A 15,610-nucleotide genomic window follows, 5' to 3' on the forward strand; every position below is an offset into this window, starting at 1 on the left:
CCGTGGGATATATATTCTACCCACACACATTTGGAACTCTCCTGGGGAACCCTCACACATATTATTCCCTCATTTAGTGGACATTTTCACAAAAAAGTGAAATTTTCAAAAATTCAGAAAATTGGCTGAAAATGACTAAATATGAAGGACTCATTGGGCGAATCGCTCTGGAAATGAAATCGGAACGCTCACTGACATTTCTCCTATCTGAAAGTCTGATAAACGCCGGAAAAATGACTAAGTCCAAAAAAAATTTTTTTTCAACTTGTTTCAATTTTACCCCCGTGGGATATATATTCTGCCCACACACATTTGGAACTCTCTTGGGGTACCCTCACACATATTATTCCCTCATTTAGTGGATATTTTCGCAAAAAAGTGAAATTTTCAAAAATTCAGAAAATTTGTTGAAAACTACTAAATATGAAGGACACATCGGGCGAATCGCTCTGGAACTGAAATCGGAACGCTCACTGACATTTCCCCTATCTGAAAGTCTGATAAACGCTGAAAAAATGACTATGTCGATAAAAAAAAATTTCAACTTTTTTCAATTTTACCCCCGTGGGATATATATTCTACCCACACACATTTGGAACTCTCCTGGAGTACCCTCACACATATTATTCCCTCATTTAGTGAATATTTTCACAAAAAAATGAAATGTTCAAAAATTCAGAAAATTGGCTGAAAATGACTAAATATGATCGATTCATCGGGCGAATCGCTCTGGAACTTAAATCGGAATGCTCACTGACATTTCCCCTCTCTGAAAGTCTGATAAACGCCGGAAAAATGACTAAGTCGAAAAAAAAAAATTTTTTAGCAACTTTTTTCAATTTTACCCCCGTGGGATATATCTTCTACCCACACACATTTGGAACTCTCCTGGGGTACCCTCACACATATTACTCCCTCATTTAGTGGATATTTTCACAAAAAAGTGAAATTTTCAAAAATTCGGAAAATTGGCTGAAAACGACTAAATATGAAGGACTCATCGGGCGAATCGCTCTGGAACTGAAATCGGAACGCTCACTGACATTTCCCCTAACTGAAAGTCTGATAAACGCTGAAAAAATAACTAAGTCGATAAAAAAAAATTTCAACTTTTTTCAATTTTACCCCCGTGGGATATATATTCTACCCACACACATTTGGAACTCTCCTGGAGTACCCTCACACATATTATTCCCTCATTTAGTGAATATTTTCACAAAAAAATGAAATGTTCAAAAATTCAGAAAATTGGCTGAAAATGACTAAATATGACCGATTCATCGGGCGAATCGCTCTGGAACTTAAATCGGAACGCTCACCGACATTTCTCCTATCTGAAAGTCTGATAAACTCCGGAAAAATGACTAAGTCCAAAAAAATTTTTTTAGCAACTTTTTTGAATTTTACCCCCGTGGGATATATCTTCTACCCACACACATTTGGAACTCTCCTGGGGTACCCTCACACATATTATTCCCTCATTTAGTGGATATTTTTGCAAAAAAGTGAAATTTTCAAAAATTCAGAAAATTGGCTGAAAATGACTAAATATGAACGACTCATCGGGCGAATCGCTCTGGAACTTAAATCGGAATGCTCACTGACATTTCCCCTATCTGAAAGTCTGATAAATGCCGGAAAAATGACTAAGTCCAAAAAAACTTTTTTTCAACTTTTTTCAATTTTACCCCCGTGGGATATATATTATACCCACACACATTTGGAACTCTCCTGGGGAACCCTCACACATATTATTCCCTCATTTAGTGGATATTTTCACAAATAAGTGAAATTTTCAAAAATTCTGAAAATTGGCTGAAAACTACTAAATATGAAGGACTCATTGGGCGAATCACTGTGGAACTGAAATCGGTACGCTCACTGACATTTCCCCTATCTGAAAGTCTGATAAACGCAGGAAAAATGACTAAGTCTGAAAAAAAACATTTTTTCAACTTTTTTCAATTTTACCCCCGTGGGATATATATTCTACCCACAAACATTTGGAACTCTCCTGGGGTACCCTCACACATATTATTCCCTCATTTAGTGGATATCTTCACAAAAAAGTGAAATTTTCAAAAATTCTGAAAATTGTCTGAAAACTACTAAATATGAAGGACTCATCGGGCGAATCGCTCTGGAACTTAAATCGGAATGCTCACTGACATTTCCCCTATCTGAAAGTCTGATAAACGCCGGAAAAATGACTAAGTCCAAAAAAATTTTTTTTTCAACTTTTTTCAATTTTACCACCGTGGGATATATATTCTACCCACACACATTTGGAACTCTCCTGGGGTACCCTCACACATATTATTCCCTCATTTAGTGGATATTTTCGCAAAAAAGTGAAATTTTCAAAAATTCTGAAAATTGGCTGAAAAGACTAAATATGAAGGACTCACCAGGCGAATCACTCTGGAAATGAAATCGGAATGCTCACTGACATTTCCCCTATCTGAAAGTCTGATAAACGCAGGAAAAATGACTAAGTCTGAAAAAAAAATTTTTTCAACTTTTTTCAATTTTACCCCCGTGGGATATATCTTCTACCCACACACATTTGGAACTCTCCTGGGGTACCCTCACACATATTATTCCCTCATTTAGTGGATATCTTCACAAAAAAGTGAAATTTTCAAAACTTCTGAAAATTGTCTGAAAACTACTAAATATGAAGGACTCATCGGGCGAATCGCTCTGGAACTGAAATCGGAACGGTCAATGACATTTCCCCTATCTGAAAGTCTGATAAACGCCGGAAAAATGACTAATTCCCAAAAAAATTTTTTTTCAACTTTTTTCAATTTTACCACCTTGGGATTTATATTATACCCACACACATTTGGAACTCTCCTGGGGAACCCTCACACATATTATTCCCTCATTTAGTGGATATTTTCACAAATAAGTGAAATTTTCAAAAATTCTGAAAATTGGCTGAAAATGACTAAATATGAACGACTCATCGGGCGAATCGCTCTGGAACTTAAATCGAAATGCTCACTGACATTTCCCCTATCTGAAAGTCTGATAAACGCCGGAAACATGACTAAGTCCAAAAAAACTTTTTTTCAACTTTTTTCAATTTTACCCCCGTGGGGTATATCTTCTACCCACACACATTTGGAACTCTCCTGGGGTACCCTCACACATATTATTCACTCATTTAGTGGATATTTTTGCAAAAAAGTGAAATTTTCAAAAATTCAGAAAATTGGCTGAAAACTACTAAATATGAAGGACTCATCGGGCGAATCGCTCTGGAACTGAAATCGGAACGCTCACTGACATTTCCCCTATCTGAACGTCTGATAAACGCTGAAAAAATGACAAAGCCCAAAAAAAAATATTTTTTCACCTTATTTCAATTTTACCACCGTGGGATACATATTATACCCACTCACATTTGGAACTCTCCTGGGGAACCCTCACACATATTATTCCCTCATTTAGTGGATATTTTCACAAAAAAGTGAAATTTTCAAAAATTCTGAAAATTGGATGAAAACGACTAAATATGAAGGACTCATCGGGCGAATCGCTCTGGAACTGAAATCGGAACGCTCACTGACATTTCCCCTATCTGAAAGTCTGATAAACGCAGGAAAAATGACTAAGTCTGAAAAAAAACATTTTTTCAACTTTTTTCAATTTTACCCCCGTGGGATATATATTCTACCCACACACATTTGGAACTCTCCTGGGGTACCCTCACACATATTATTCCCTCATTTAGTGGATATTTTCACAAAAACGTGAAATTTTCAAAAATTGTGAAAATTGGCTGAAAACGACTAAATATGAAGGACTCACCAGGCGAATCACTCTGGAAATGAAATCGGAATGCTCACTGACATTTCCCCTATCTGAAAGTCTGATAAACGCAGGAAAAATGACTAAGTCTGAAAAAAATTTTTTTTCAACTTTTTTCAATTTTACCCCCGTGGGATATATCTTCTACCCACACACATTTGGAACTCTCCTGGGGTACCCTCACACATATTATTCCCTCATTTAGTGGATATCTTCACAAAAAAGTGAAATTTTCAAAAATTCTGAAAATTGTCTGAAAACTACTAAATATGAAGGACTCATCGGGCGAATCGCTCTGGAACTGAAATCGGAACGGTCAATGACATTTCCCCTATCTGAAAGTCTGATAAACGCCGGAAAAATGACTAATTCCAAAAAACATTTTTTTCAACTTTTTTCAATTTTACCACCTTGGGATTTATATTATACCCACACACATTTGGAACTCTCCTGGGGAACCCTCACACATATTATTCCCTCATTTAGTGGATATTTTCACAAATAAGTGAAATTTTCAAAAATTCTGAAAATTGGCTGAAAATGACTAAATATGAACGACTCATCGGGCGAATCGCTCTGGAACTTAAATCGAAATGCTCACTGACATTTCCCCTATCTGAAAGTCTGATAAACGCCGGAAACATGACTAAGTCCAAAAAAACTTTTTTTCAACTTTTTTCAATTTTACCCCCGTGGGGTATATCTTCTACCCACACACATTTGGAACTCTCCTGGGGTACCCTCACACATATTATTCACTCATTTAGTGGATATTTTTGCAAAAAAGTGAAATTTTCAAAAATTCAGAAAATTGGCTGAAAACTACTAAATATGAAGGACTCATCGGGCGAATCGCTCTGGAACTGAAATCGGAACGCTCACTGACATTTCCCCTATCTGAAAGTCTGATAAACGCTGAAAAAATGACTAAGCCCAAAAAAAAATATTTTTTCACCTTTTTTCAATTTTACCACCGTGGGATATATATTATACCCACTCACATTTGGAACTCTCCTGGGGAACCCTCACACATATTATTCCCTCATTTAGTGGATATTTTCACAAAAAAGTGAAATTTTCAAAAATTCTGAAAATTGGATGAAAACGACTAAATATGAAGGACTCATCGGGCGAATCGCTCTGGAACTGAAATCGGAACGCTCACTGACATTTCCCCTATCTGAAAGTCTGATAAACGCCGGAAAAATGACTAAGTCGAAAAAAAAAAATTTTTCACCTTTTTTCAATTTTACCCCCGTGGGAAATATATTCTACCCACACACATTTGGAACTCTCCTGGGGTACCCTCACACATATTATTCCCTCATTTAGTGGATATTTTCACAAAAAAGTGAAATTTTCAAAAATTCAGAAAATTGGCTGAAAATAACTAAATATGAACGACTCATCGGGCGAATCGCTCTGGAACTTAAATCAGAATGCTCACTGACATTTCCCTTATCTGAAAGTCTGATAAACGCCGGAAAAATGACTAAGTCTAAAAAAAAAATTTTTTCAACTTTTTTCAACTTTACCCCTGTGGGGTTTATATTCTACCCACACACATTTGGAACTCTCCTGGGGTACCCTCACACATATTATTCCCTCATTTAGTGGATATTTTCACAAAAAAGTGAAATTTTCAAAAATTCTGAAAATTGGCTGAAAAGACTAAATATGAAGGACTCACCGGGCGAATCGCTCTGGAACTGAAATCGGAACGCTCACTGACATTTCCCCTAACTGAAAGTCTGATAAACGTCGGAAAAATGACTAAGTCCCAAAAAAAATTTTTAGCAACTTTTTTCAATTTTACCCCCGTGGGATATATCTTCTACCCACACACATTTGGAACTCTCCTGGGGTACCCTCACACATATTATTCCCTCATTTAGTGGATATTTTCACAAAAAAGTGAAATTTTCAAAAATTCTGAAAATTGGCTGAAAAGACTAAATATGAAGGACTCACCGGGCGAATCGCTCTGGAACTGAAATCGGAACGCTCACTGACATTTCCCCTATCTGAAAGTCTGATAAATGCCGGAAAAATGACTAAGTTGAAAAAAAAAAATTTTCAACTTTTTTCAATTTTACCCCTGTGGGGTTTATATTCTACCCACACACATTTGAAACTCTCCTGGGGTACCCTCACACATATTATTCCCTCATTTAGTGGATATTTTCACAAAAAAGTGAAATTTTCAAAAATTCAGAAAATTGGCTGAAAATGACTAAATATGAAGGACTCATCGGGCGAATCGCTCTGGAACTGAAATCGGAACGCTCACTGACATTTCCCCTAACTGAAAGTCTGATAAACGTCGGAAAAATGACTAAGTCCCAAAAAAAATTTTTAGCAACTTTTTTCAATTTTACCCCCGTGGGATATATCTTCTACCCACACACATTTGGAACTCTCCTGGGGTACCCTCACACATATTATTCCCTCATTTAGTGGATATTTTCACAAAAAAGTGAAATTTTCAAAAATTCAGAAAATTGGCTAAAAACTACTAAATATGAAGGACTCATCGGGCGAATCGCTCTGGAATTGAAATCGGAACGCTCACTGACATTTCCCCTATCTGAAAGTTTGATAAATGCCGGAAAAATGACTAAGTCGAAAAAAAAAAATTTTGAACTTTTTTCAATTTTACCCCCGTGGGATATATATTCTACCCACACACATTTGGAACTCTCCTGGGGTACCCTCACACATATTATTCCCTCATTTAGTGGATATTTTCACAAAAAAGTGAAATTTTCAAAAATTCAGAAAATTGGCTGAAAATGACTAAATATGAACGACTCATCAGGCTAATAGCTCTGGAACTGAAATCGGAACGCTCACTGACATTTCCCCTAACTGAAAGTCTGATAAACGGCGGAAAAATGACTAAGTCCCAAAAAAAATTTTTAGCAACTTTTTTCAATTTTACCCCCGTGGGATATATATTCTACCCACACACATTTGGAACTCTCCTGGGATACCCTCACACATATTATTCCCTCATTTAGTGGATATTTTCACAAAAAAGTGAAATTTTCAAAAATTCGGAAAATTGGCTGAAAACGACTAAATATGAAGGACTAATCGGGCGAATCGCTCTGGAACTGAAATAGGAACACTCACTGACATTTCCCCTAACTGAAAGTCTGATAAACGCCGGAAAAATGACTAAGTCCCAAAAAATTTTTTTAGCAACTTTTTTCAATTTTACCCCCGTGGGATATATCTTCTACCCAAACACATTTGGAACTCTCCTGGGGTACCCTCACACATATTTTTCCCTCATTTAGTGGATATTTTCACAAAAAAGTGAAATTTTCAAAAATTCAGAAAATTGGCTGAAAACGACTAAATATGAAGGACTCATCGGGCGAATCGCTCTGGAACTGAAATCGGAATGCTCACTGACATTTGCCCTAATTGAAAGTCTGATAAACGCCGGAAAAATTACTAAGTCCAAAAAAATTTTTTTTCAACTTTTTTCAATTTTACCCCCGTGGGATATATATTCTACCCACACACATTTGGAACTCTCCTGGGGAACCCTCACACATATTATTCCCTCATTTAGTGGATATTTTCACAAAAAAGTGAAATTTTCAAAAATTCAGAAAATTGGCTGAAAACGACTAAATATGAAGGACTCATCAGGCGAATCGCTCTGGAACTGAAATTGGAACGCTCATTGACATTTCCCCTATCTGAAAGTCTGATAAACGCCGTAAAAATTACTAAGTCTAAAAAAAATTTTTTTTCAACTTTTTTCAATTTTACCCCCGTGGGATATATCTTCTACCCACACAAATTTGGAACTCTCCTGGGGTACCCTCACAGATATTATTCCCTCATTTAGTGGATATTTTCACAAAAAAGAGAAATTTTCAAAAATTCAGAAAATTGGCTGAAAATGACTAAATATGAACGAATCATCGGGCGAATCGCTCTGGAACTGAAATAAGAACGCTCACTGACATTTCCCCTAACTGAAAGTCTGATAAACGCAGGAAAAATGACTAAGTCCCAAAAATTTTTTTTAGCAACTTTTTTAAATTTTACCCCCGTGGGATATATCTTCTACCCACACACATTTGGAACTCTCCTGGGGTACCCTCACACATATTATTCCCTCATTTATTGGATATTTTCACAAAAAAGTGAAATTTTCAAAAATTCTGAAAATTGGCTGAAAATGACTAAATATGAACGATTCACCGGGAGAATTGCTCTGGAACTGAAATCGGAACGCTCACTGACATTTCCCCTATCTGAAAGTTTGATAAATGCCGGAAAAATGACTAAGTCGAAAAAAAAAATTTTTCAACTTTTTTCAATTTTACCCCCGTGGGATATATATTCGACCCATACACATTTGGAACTCTCCTGGGGTACCCTCACACATATTATTCCCTCATTTAGTGGATATTTTCACAAAAAAGTGAAATTTTCAAAAATTCTGAAAATTGGCTGAAAACGACTAAATATGAAGCACTCATCAGGCGAATCGCTCTGGAACTGAAATCGGAACGCTCACTGACATTTCCCCTAACTGAAAGTCTGATAAACGGCAGAAAAATGACTAAGTCCCAAAAAAAATTTTTAGCAACTTTTTTCAATTTTACCCCCGTGGGATATATATTCTACCCACACACATTTGGAACTCTCCTGGGATACCCTCACACATATTATTCCCTCATTTAGTGGATATTTTCACAAAAAAGTGAAATTTTCAAAAATTCGGAAAATTGGCTGAAAACGACTAAATATGAAGGACTAATCGGGCGAATCGCTCTGGAACTGAAATCGGAACGCTCACTGACATTTCCCCTAACTGAAAGTCTGATAAACGCTGAAAAAATGACTAAGTCGAAAAAAAAAATATTTTTTCACCTTTTTTCAATTTTACCCACGTGGGATATATATTCTACCCACACACATTTGGAACTCTCCTGGGGAACCCGCACACATATTATTTCCTCATTTAGTGAATATTTTCACAAAAAAGTGAAATTTTCAAAAATTCAGAAAATTGGCTGAAAATGACTAAATATTAACGACTCATCGGGCTAATAGCTCTGGAACTGAAATCGGAACGCTCACTGATATTTCCCCTATCTGAAAGTCTGATAAACGCCGGAAAAATTACTAAGTCTAAAAATAAATATTTTTCAACTTTTTTCAATTTTACCCCCGGTGGGATATATATTCTACCCACACACATTTGAAACTCTCCTGGGGTACCCTTACACATATTATTCCCTCATTTAGTGGATATTTTCACAAAAAAGTGAAATTTTCAAAAATTCAGAAAATTGGATGAAAATGACTAAATATGAACGACTCATTGGGAGAATCGCTCTGGAACTGAAATCGGAACGCTCACTGACATTTCCCCTAACTGAAAGTCTGATAAACGCCGGAAAAATGACTAAGTCCCAAAAAAATTTTTTAGCTACTTTTTTCAATTTTACCCCCGTGGGATATATCTTCTACCCACACACATTTGGAACTCTCCTGGGGTACCCTCACACATATTTATCCCTCATTTAGTGGATATTTTCCCAAAAAAGTGAAATTTTCAAAAATTCAGAAAATTGGCTGAAAACGACTAAATATGAAGGACTCATCGGGCGAATCGCTCTGGAACTGAAATCGGAACGCTCACTGACATTTGCCCTAATTGAAAGTCTGATAAACGCCGGAAAAATGACTAAGTCAAAAAAAAATTGTTTTAAAACTTTTTTCAATTTTACCCCCGTGGGATATATATTCTACCCACACACATTTGGAACTCTCCTGGGGTACCCTCACACATATTATTCCCTCATTTAGTGGATATTTTCACAAAAAAGTGAAATTTTCAAAAATTCAGAAAATTGGCTGAAAACGACTAAATATGAAGGACTCATCAGGCGAATCGCTCTGGAACTGAAATTGGAACGCTCACTGGCATTTCCCCTATCTGAAAGTCTGATAAACGCCGGAAAAATTACTAAGTCTAAAAAAAATTTTTTTTCAACTTTATTCAATTTTACCCCCGTGGGATATATATTCTACCCACACACATTTGGAACTCTCCTGGGGTACCCTCACACATATTATTCCCTCATTTAGTGGATATCTTCACAAAAATAGTGAAATTTAAAAAAAATCTGAAAATTGGCTGAAAACTACTTAATATGAAGGACTCATCGGGCAAATCGCTCTGGAACTGAAATCGGAACGCTCACTGACATTTCCCCTATCTGAAAGTCTGATAAACGCCGGAAAAATGACTGTCTAAAAAAAAAATTTTTTCAACTTTTTCCAATTTTACCCCGTGGGATATATATTCTACCCACACACATTTGGAACTCTCCTGGGGTACCCTCACACATACTATTCCCTCATTTAGTGGATATTTTAACAAAAATGTGAAATTTTCAAAAATTCTGAAAATTGGCTGAAAACTACTAAATATGAACGACTCATCGGGCGAATCGCTCTGGAACTGAAATGGAACGCTCACTGAGATTTCCCCTATCTGAAAGTCTGATAAAAGGCGGAAAAATGACTAAGTCCCAAAAAAATTTTTTTTCAACTTTTTTCAATTTTACCCCCGTGGGATATATCTTCTACCCACACACATTTGGAACTCTCCTGGGGTACCCTCACACATATTATTCCCTCATTTATTGGATATTTTCACAAAAAAGTGAAATTTTCAAAAATTCTGAAAATTGGCTGAAAATGACTAAATATGAACGACTCACCGGGCGAATCGCTCTGGAACTGAAATCGGAACGCTCACTGACATTTCCCCTATCTGAAAGTCTGATAAACGCCGGAAAAATTACTAAGTCTAAAAAAAATTTTTTTTCAACTTTATTCAATTTTACCCCCGTGGGATATATATTCTACCCACACACATTTGGAACTCTCCTGGGGTACCCTCACACATATTATTCCCTCATTTAGTGGATATTTTCACAAAAAAGTGAAATTTTCAAAAATTCAGAAAATTGGCTGAAAACGACTAAATATGAAGGACTCATCGGGCGAATCGCTCTGGAACTGAAATCGGAACACTCACTGACATTTCCCCTATCTGAAAGTCTGATAAAAGGCGGAAAAATGACTAAGTCTCAAAAAAAATTTTTTTCAACTTTTTTCAGTTTTACCCCCGTGGGATATATCTTCTACCCACACACATTTGGAACTCTCCTGGGGTACCCTCACACATATTATTCCCTCATTTAGTGGATATCTTCACAAAAATAGTGAAATTTAAAAAAAATCTGAAAATTGGCTGAAAACTACTTAATATGAAGGACTCATCGGGCAAATCGCTCTGGAACTGAAATCGGAACGCTCACTGACATTTCCCCTATCTGAAAGTCTGATAAACGCCGGAAAAATGACTGTCTAAAAAAAAAATTTTTTCAACTTTTTCCAATTTTACCCCGTGGGATATATATTCTACCCACACACATTTGGAACTCTCCTGGGGTACCCTCACACATACTATTCCCTCATTTAGTGGATATTTTAACAAAAATGTGAAATTTTCAAAAATTCTGAAAATTGGCTGAAAACTACTAAATATGAACGACTCATCGGGCGAATCGCTCTGGAACTGAAATGGAACGCTCACTGAGATTTCCCCTATCTGAAAGTCTGATAAAAGGCGGAAAAATGACTAAGTCCCAAAAAAATTTTTTTTCAACTTTTTTCAATTTTACCCCCGTGGGATATATCTTCTACCCACACACATTTGGAACTCTCCTGGGGTACCCTCACACATATTATTCCCTCATTTATTGGATATTTTCACAAAAAAGTGAAATTTTCAAAAATTCTGAAAATTGGCTGAAAATGACTAAATATGAACGACTCACCGGGCGAATCGCTCTGGAACTGAAATCGGAACGCTCACTGACATTTCCCCTATCTGAAAGTCTGATAAACGCTGGAAAAATGACTAAGTCCAAAAAAAAATTTTTTTTCAACTTTTTTCAATTTTACCCCCGTGTGATATATATTCTACCCATTTACATTTGGAACTCTCCTGGGGTACCCTCACACATATTATTCCCTCATTTAGTGGATATTTTCACAAAAAAGTGAAATTTTCAAAAATTCAGAAAATTGGCTGAAAATGACTAAATATGAACGACTCATCGGGCGAATCGCTCTGGAACTGAAATAGGAACGCTCACTGACATTTCCCCTAACTGAAAGTCTGATAAACGCTGGAAAAATGACTAAGTCCCAAAAAATTTTTTTAGCAACTTTTTTCAATTTTACCCCCGTGGGATATATCTTCTACCCACACACATTTGGAACTCTCCTGGGGTACCCTCACACATATTTTTCCCTCATTTAGTGGATATTTTCCCAAAAAAGTGAAATTTTCAAAAATTCAGAAAATTGGCTGAAAACGACTAAATATGAAGGACTCATCGGGCGAATCGCTCTGGAACTGAAATCGGAATGCTCACTGACATTTGCCCTAATTGAAAGTCTGATAAACGCCGGAAAAATGACTAAGTCCAAAAAAAATTTTTTTTCAACTTTTTTCAATTTTACCCCCGTGGTATATATATTCTACCCACACACATTTGGAACTCTCCTGGGGAACCCTCACACATATTATTCCCTCATTTAGTGGATATTTTCACAAAAAAGTGAAATTTTCAAAAATTCTGAAAATTGGCTGAAAATGACTAAATATGAACGACTCATCGGGCAAATCGCTCTGGAACTTAAATCGGAATGCTCACTGACATTTCCCCTATCTGAAAGTCTGATAAACGCCGGAAAAATTACTAAGTCTAAAAAAAATTTTTTTTCAACTTTTTTCAATTTTACCCCCGGTGGGATATATATTCTACCCACACACATTTGGAACTCTCCTGGGGTACCCTCACACATATTATTCCCTCATTTAGTGGATATTTTCACAAAAAAGTGAAATTTTCAAAAATTCAGAAAATTGGCTGAAAATGACTAAATATGAACGACTCATCGGGCGAATCGCTCTGGAACTGAAATGGGAACGCTCACTGACATTTCCCCTAACTGAAAGTCTGATAAACTGCGGAAAAATGACTAAGTCCCCAAAAAAATTTTTAGCAACTTTTTTCAATTTTACCCCCGTGGGATATATCTTCTACCCACACACATTTGGAACTCTCCTGGGGTACCCTCACACATATTATTCCCTCATTTATTGGATATTTTCACAAAAAAGTGAAATTTTCAAAAATTCTGAAAATTGGCTGAAAATGACTAAATATGAACGACTCACCGGGCGAATCGCTCTGGAACTGAAATCGGAACGCTCACTGACATTTCCCCTATCTGAAAGTCTGATAAACGCTGGAAAAATGACTAAGTCCAAAAAAAAATTTTTTTTCAACTTTTTTCAATTTTACCCCCGTGTGATATATATTCTACCCATTTACATTTGGAACTCTCCTGGGGTACCCTCACACATATTATTCCCTCATTTAGTGGATATTTTCACAAAAAAGTGAAATTTTCAAAAATTCAGAAAATTGGCTGAAAATGACTAAATATGAACGACTCATCGGGCGAATCGCTCTGGAACTGAAATAGGAACGCTCACTGACATTTCCCCTAACTGAAAGTCTGATAAACGCTGGAAAAATGACTAAGTCCCAAAAAATTTTTTTAGCAACTTTTTTCAATTTTACCCCCGTGGGATATATCTTCTACCCACACACATTTGGAACTCTCCTGGGGTACCCTCACACATATTTTTCCCTCATTTAGTGGATATTTTCCCAAAAAAGTGAAATTTTCAAAAATTCAGAAAATTGGCTGAAAACGACTAAATATGAAGGACTCATCGGGCGAATCGCTCTGGAACTGAAATCGGAATGCTCACTGACATTTGCCCTAATTGAAAGTCTGATAAACGCCGGAAAAATGACTAAGTCCAAAAAAAATTTTTTTTCAACTTTTTTCAATTTTACCCCCGTGGTATATATATTCTACCCACACACATTTGGAACTCTCCTGGGGAACCCTCACACATATTATTCCCTCATTTAGTGGATATTTTCACAAAAAAGTGAAATTTTCAAAAATTCTGAAAATTGGCTGAAAATGACTAAATATGAACGACTCATCGGGCAAATCGCTCTGGAACTTAAATCGGAATGCTCACTGACATTTCCCCTATCTGAAAGTCTGATAAACGCCGGAAAAATTACTAAGTCTAAAAAAAATTTTTTTTCAACTTTTTTCAATTTTACCCCCGGTGGGATATATATTCTACCCACACACATTTGGAACTCTCCTGGGGTACCCTCACACATATTATTCCCTCATTTAGTGGATATTTTCACAAAAAAGTGAAATTTTCAAAAATTCAGAAAATTGGCTGAAAATGACTAAATATGAACGACTCATCGGGCGAATCGCTCTGGAACTGAAATGGGAACGCTCACTGACATTTCCCCTAACTGAAAGTCTGATAAACTGCGGAAAAATGACTAAGTCCCCAAAAAAATTTTTAGCAACTTTTTTCAATTTTACCCCCGTGGGATATATCTTCTACCCACACACATTTGGAACTCTCCTGGGGTACCCTCACACATATTATTCCCTCATTTAGTGGATATTTTCACAAAAAAGAGAAATTTTCAAAAATTCAGAAAATTGGCTGAAAACGACTAAATATGAAGGACTCATTGGGCGAATCGCTCTGGAACTGAAATCGGAACGCTCACTGACATTTGCCCTATCTGAAAGTCTGATAAACGCCGGAAAAATTACTAAGTCTAAAAAAAAATTTTTTTAAACTTTTTTCAATTTTACCCCCGTGTGATATATATTCTACCCATTTACATTTGGAACTCTCCTGGGGTACCCTCACACATATTATTCCCTCATTTACTGGATATTTTCACAAAAAAGTGAAATTTTCAAAAATACAGAAAATTGGCTGAAAACGACTAAATATGAAGGACTCATTGGGCGAATCGCTCTGGAACTGAAATAGGAACGCTCACTGACATTTCCCCTATCTGAAAGTCTGATAAACGCGGAAAAATTACTAAGTCTAAAAAAAAATTTTTTTTCAACTTTTTTCAATTTTACCCCCGTGGGATATATATTCTACCCACACACATTTGGAACTCTCCTGGGGAACCCTCACACATATTATTCCCTCATTTAGTGGATATTTTCACAAAAAAGAGAAATTTTCAAAAATTCAGAAAATTGGCTGAAAATGACTTAATATGAACGACTCATCGGGCTAATAGCTCTGGAACTGAAATCGGAACACTCACTGACATTTCCCCTAACTGAAAGTCTGATAAACGCCGGAAAAATTACTAAGTCCCAAAAAATTTTTTTAGCAACTTTTTTCAATTTTACCTCCATGGGATATATGTTCTACCCACACACATTTGGAACTCTCCTGGGGTACCCTCACACATATTATTCCCTCATTTAGTGGATATTTTCATAAAAAAGAGAAATTTTCAAAAATTCAGAAAATTGGCTGAAAACTACTAAATATGAAGGAGTCATCGGGCAAATCGCTCTGGACCTGAAATCGGAACGCTCACTGACATTTCCCCTATCTGAAAGTCTGATAAACGCTGGAAAAATGACTAAGTCCAAAAAAAAATTTTTTTCAACTTTTTTCAATTTTACCCCCGTGGGATATATATTCTACCCATATACATTTGGAACTCTCCTGGGACACCCTCACACATATTATTCCCTCATTTAGTGGATATTTTCACAAAAAAAGTGAAATTTT

The sequence above is a fragment of the Phyllobates terribilis genome, unplaced genomic scaffold (assembly GCF_046119375.1).
Source record: "Phyllobates terribilis strain yellow unplaced genomic scaffold, ASM4611937v1 Scaffold_13__5_contigs__length_258822181, whole genome shotgun sequence".
Classification (NCBI taxonomy): domain Eukaryota; kingdom Metazoa; phylum Chordata; class Amphibia; order Anura; family Dendrobatidae; genus Phyllobates; species Phyllobates terribilis.